We start from the raw sequence: 6,304 nt of genomic DNA, 5'->3' as shown, positions 1-6,304 counted from the left end.
AAACAACTAACTAAAGGATCTTACCCAAATATAGATTTTCAATTGTCACTTTCATACCCGAGTATTGACAATATGGTTGTAACTAATATTTGGCTCTGTCTCAAGAACCTATCAATAAAAAGTCATGTCTTAAGTGATCTAATCTTTCAAGATAGTAGTAAACAACATCCATCCTCATCAAAATATTAGAAACCCAATGTTTCTTTGTTTGAGAGTGGTAAATTGATCATGTCTTATGTTTGAGCCATTGAATTTAAAATCTTGCCACAATAGTTTTACCAGGACATCATAGTTATAAGCACTATCCTCACCTCTGTAACATGCTTTTATGATGGAGTATTTGTACTGGTGTTTGTTTCTTTAAAAGGAAATAATTTGCATAAAGTGGTTGGCTGTATACTGTGTCTATTTATAGTTATTCTAGAGATTTTCTTCCAATAAAAAATAACTTATCATACCTTTTCACTTCTTATTTTTCCCTACAACAGTTCATGTTGAATGTTATGAGTATCTTGCATTAGAGAAAAAATTTTAAGAACACGAAAGTGAGGGGCAACGAGGTGTGTAGATCAAATCTCCCCAAGTCCGTGGTCAAAACAAATGGGTAAACAAATTCATATTTCTTGTGAAAGAGAGGAGCCTCCTAGTCTATTATTTTCCATTCTATTAAATTGTCGTGTACCATTCTATCCAAAAATAACATCTGTATTAACCTATTGTAATGATAGTGACACATGATTCAACATTGCACATGATTCAACAAATAAGAACCTCACCATTTTTACTGCTTCTTATGAAATCCACCATTGTCAATTTTCTCTAGCCCTTCAATGCCAACTCTTCTCTCTTCCTTCTATTGTGTAGAAATGTTGTATTTTTTATCTCAGTTTCTTACAAGATCTTCCTTTATCTGATCATAATTTTCTCCTTGAGGAGGCATCATTAAGGTAGGGACTCCCCAAGTGTAGTCTATCACCTAAAAGCACCAAATTTTTCTAATATGATAGAGTCATTCACCATATCAAAAGCCCACATGCACAATACTTTTTCTTTTATTTATGTTTTAAATATACCTCTATCAAACTAATATGTGCACCAAAATTTTCCATAGCTCTTTACAAATTTCTTTAGCTCTAGTATATAAATCATCTCTAGTATCCATAGACTAACTAACAAGCCTGATTTAATCTGTATATCAACAAAACCTCATTATCAATGCTAACATCAAACATAATAACAAAAGTAGGAATGCATAGTGGGTACTTCTTAAGGTTCTCTACCTCGTGAAAATGAGAATACCAATCTTGCTTCTCCTCAATAGACAGTGACTCAAACAACTTGTCTGATCACAATACACATAGATGAAGCATAGATTTCTATCAAAAAATCAAAATGGGCACCCATGATTGATTAAAATGGTGTCAAGTTGATGGGCCTCAAATATTGTTATTCATGATACTTTGAGGCATCCATGTTTTAATTTGGCTACTAATTATTATACCAAATTCTATACCTAAAATTACACCAAACATAGATGGATCATAAGAAGGATCACATATTTCTATTACAAAATAAAAATTGGTATTTATTTTTGTTAAAATTTAATCAATATGATAGACCTTTGATGTTTGTGTTCATAGTACGTTAAGACATCCATGTTTTAGTTTGGCTAATAATGGGCATACCAAGAATCTATATAAAATCACAAGAAACATGGATGCCTCATAAATTTTATCACAAAATCCAAATGGCTATCCATGAGAAATTCAAATTTATCAATATTATAGGTTTTAGATGTTTGTATTCATAGTACTTTAAGGCATCCATGTTTTAATTTGGATGCAACAATGACTATACCAAAAATCCATAAGAAATAATAATAAACATCCAAAATTGTGTAAGAGTATAATTTAATTATTAGATTATCCTACCAATGAGAAGTGCATCACTCGAGTTTGCATCATAGCCAACACTTTGAGGAAATCTTCATGGACCCTTCTAACATAATGGTGAGTTTCAATTTGTCTACTCATGCCATTAGAATATATTTCCCAAGTGTACACATGATACCACAAAATAAAATATAGCATTTAAGAAGAAAAAATTCTTCATTTGTCAATAAAAACTTGTGATTACTAATTACATGTCTTCAAACATCAAGAAATATATTTTCATAAAGAACCAATTATATATGTATATAGCTATTGAAACTACTTGACATGAATAAACTCAGAGAAATGAAGTTTTCAAGAAAACGGATTGTGGCTTGTAAAAAAATAAATGGGAAAATCCACTACAATGGCACCCATTATATCTACAATAAATCTTCATGAATAGCCATATTAAAATATTGAATTATTATTTCTTGTCACAATCATTACCAGTGAGGCACAAGGTGCAATATGTAAATTAAAATGAACCCTTGAATCTTCAGATATAAAGACAACAGACAATAGTGAATAAATGTGATCATGCCCATTTATTTCACAAATCTACAAGGATATGGCATACACAATGAATAGAAGGAAAAGAGCATCATTTCCATGTGAAAGGAGGCCAAGTTGCATATGTGAAACACCCTATAATAAATGGATGGAGCAACATTCAAATTGAAATGTGTAGTAGTGTTTATTGTGGTGATGATGGTGACTATGGTGAGTGCAATTATATGGGAAGAAGAGGAAGCAAATAATATCATTTTCTCCCTTCCTCATAAGGCACTTGCAGGCAGGTCTATTGGATAATAAAACTAAAATTTGATAGCCATATTAATATTATTTTATTATTTCCTGAAAGAAAATATTTATTTAAACTTGGATTATCATTGCTTGAAAGCTAGGATTCCTTTGAATTTCCCAATGAGGACTCCCAATAAACTAATTCATTTACAAATACCCTTAGTTGTCAATTTGTGAAACAAATCTGATTCGTGAATCGGATCCATGGATTCAGGATTTTTTTTCCAATAATGATCCATGTATATATATATATATATATATATATATATATATATATATATATATATATATATATATATATATATATATATATATATATATATATATATATATATATATATATATATATATATATATATATATTTATCTATACTAAAAAATAAGAGAAATCATTTCATAGTATGAATATATGATTCTAGTATGCATCTATAAATCTAGTATACTTGATAATTGATCTATTTTCATGATTATAAAGAAAATAAAAAATATTAACATTCATGATTTTATGTTTTTGTGTCTTGTATTGCCATGGATTCATGCTGGATCCTCAAGATTCATGCTTAGATCCTTAGGATTCATGCTTGAATTCTTGAGTATTCGAGAAGGATCCTAGATTCTACGTGTGGATTTGTTTGGATCCTTGGGTCGTGGATCCTGATAGATCCATAGGAAAGATCATGGACCTTACTTAGATCCATAAGCAAAATCATGGATCCACATGTGGATCCAAACCCAGATCGGACTTGAATCTAGATCCAAGGTCTGATACGTGAATCCAATAACTAAGCAAATACCTAGTAACTGCTAATTATATTTTTTGCAAACATCTAGAAAAGAAGCATACTTCAAAATTTGATTCAACGATAATGAAAGGATATTGGCAACCTCAATATGTCCAAATATTTTGCAGAGTTTGACATGCAAGAAAACCATACCCTTAAAATGGTTCTCTACATAGCTGATGTCACTACTCGAATCATTTAATCTGAAGTTTTTTGGCCCATCACTAAAACAAAAGTAATTTGATGGAATCTGAATGACTAATTGTATTGAAAATGAAATCTATTATGCAATCACCATTATCAATCCAAAGGGAAATAATTTTACAGCCCCCTGAAACAGGCTCTGACCTTTTATATTTTCATGAAATATTTAGGTATTCAGAGAGTTCAATGTTCAACTAAGTTGTTGGGTTATATTTTTTGGCACACCCAAGAGGCTACAAAACTCATAAAACTTTGTAATTTTGTAATGACATTAAAAAAAATGGAGCTAAAAAATAGAGTACTCAACAAATGAATTACATCTAAAGAGGCAAATACCTAAAGTTTCAAAGATACAAAAAGAACAGTGCTACAAGCTTCTTTGCCAAACCATAACAACTTTCCCATTTAGTGTTTCAAGCACTTGATATACCAATTTAGGGTTTCAAGCACTTGATATATCACAAAATTCCTAATAAACAAATGGAAATCTAGAAATATAAATTGCAAAAATTTGGGACACAACCTATAGTCAATATCATAGATTCTTCCTTTTTTACAGTCAGTTTCACCCAAGGCCCCACAATTAGGCATAGAGGCTTCTTTGTGGCCATACAATACATCTACAATAGTCAAGCATGAAAGCTCAAGAGTTGCCACATAAGACCTTCCTTTAGTGACAATGTTCCATGACAATAGAAAGCCACAACAAGTTAGTGGCAAGCACTCCATAGTCACAACAACCAAGGAAGGAGTTAGGAGGGAATAGACATACAAGATGCCCTCCATGATCGCCATTGTCTTCCACACTACTAAAATATATATTTTTGAAAGTTGTGAATTTCCATTCAATGATAAATTTGCATCCATTGAGAAATTTTTTGTTCATGGTCACTTCAATTTGAATATCACTAAGGATGAATAGCTCACACAACCAACAAGTTGTGGTAATATGAAACTACTAGTTAGCCTTCCATGTATATGACCTATTGGTTTGTCATTGAAATTTATTAATAGGAAATCATCAGTAGAATGATTGTAAATATTATTAGCATCCTCTTGCAAGGAAATACTGTATGCATGCCAAATCGTGACTAGTTTGCCTGATGGGAGAAGGATAAAGAACAAAATAAGAAAGATCTACTTTAGAATGGTTCCAATTAGCGTTTCAAAATTAGTGTAATAAGAGAAAAGGGAAAATATTCATCCTAAGTATGTTGTTACTTATTCATATTGCATGTCACCTCTCTTTCCTATTCCTAGGGATATTTCAATGTTCAGAAAGAAACTGAAAAGAACTACGACATGCATTAAGGTTATCCAGCTATAATGCTCTATTGGAAAATAGGATGCAATCCTTTTTGTCATGAAAATAAGTCCCCAATCAAGTGTCTAACCAAAAACATGGATCTCACTCTATAATAGAGCTACCAGAGAGACCATGGATGTTGGGATCCACTCTGGGATTTTTATAGTTCTAGGGTATCTATAGGCATTAGCAGCCATTTGGATTAATGGGTAGATGGAATCCTTAAATTCAGATCCATTCATGACTTTCAAACTAGAGATCCAATCACATCCTTTTCCCTTTTCATTTGTAGTTGTTAAAATTAATTAAATGAAGTTAGGGGGTCATGTGTAGATGGATAAGATTATTTCTTAGCGATGCCCTTGAAAGAGGCATGGTGTCCTCCATATTTCTATCACATTCGAGCAAGCAGATAAGTATCAATTCTAATTCTGACCTATACCACATCAGTTCACCAATACATTATAACATTCTGCTTCTTACATAATTTTAGTTTCAATGAAATTAGAAATGTGGAACTTGTGGTATTTACCTTTTAAGATTGTAGTGTAAGATATGTCTTTGTGACGAGCACTGGTCTAGAAAGCAGTTGAGTTCGAAATAGCCACTGGTTTTGAGATAGGGCTAGAAGCAAAAACTTTGCGTAGATCTATAAAAAGTGCCACATGCTTACAAAATGGAAAATTAGCACATTCTCACAAAAATTCAACAAAGAACTTGATTACCAATAAATTGTTAAAATCCTTAAATATAGAACCAATACCTATTGGTAAAAGGAAGCAAAGGTGTACATAATCACTTCCTACACTAATCTTTGAGAGGACGATTATGCAAATTCAACTAACTATTGCAGAGCTCTCAAAAAATTTATAATAACGTAATCATAATAATAATGAAATCATAATATAGTGATTACCTTGGGGAAATCCTTTCGGGAGAAAAACTCACCCTCCAAAACCCGCAGAATATATTCTCAAATCTGGAAGATTACAATACACTTGCAATGCAACTTCTTATAGGAGCGCATCACCATAACTCGAACTCAAACTCAGACTCAAAGAGACTCATTCTATCACTAGTCTTGCAAACTAAACTCGATTCAAACGCCTCCCCAAGCCCTCCTTTTATAGTGATTTTCCACTTGGAAACCATTTGTGGTTTTACAAAACCATGGACAAAACAACCATGCCACATGTTACCCACTTGTACTTCGTAATTCCAAGAATACCATTTTCGTCCATAATTTTGTCCTCTAGTTTAGACCTCCATAAACG

The 6,304-nt window shown here is 32.1% G+C and overlaps 1 pseudogene; it reads right to left on the bottom strand.

Annotated features, from left to right (window-relative positions):
* Window positions 1-781: 781 nt before the first annotated feature.
* Window positions 782-2,090, bottom strand: LOC149529298 (oil body-associated protein 2B-like; annotated as a pseudogene).
* Between the last annotated feature and the right edge of the window lie 4,214 nt (window positions 2,091-6,304).

Source organism: Cupressus sempervirens, chromosome 11 (genome assembly GCF_028749045.1).
Source record: "Cupressus sempervirens isolate cs-2001-9-10 chromosome 11, ASM2874904v1, whole genome shotgun sequence".
NCBI lineage: Eukaryota > Viridiplantae > Streptophyta > Pinopsida > Cupressales > Cupressaceae > Cupressus > Cupressus sempervirens.
The sequence above is the reverse complement of the archived record's forward strand: the minus strand, read 5'-3'. Positions and strand labels throughout refer to the sequence as shown.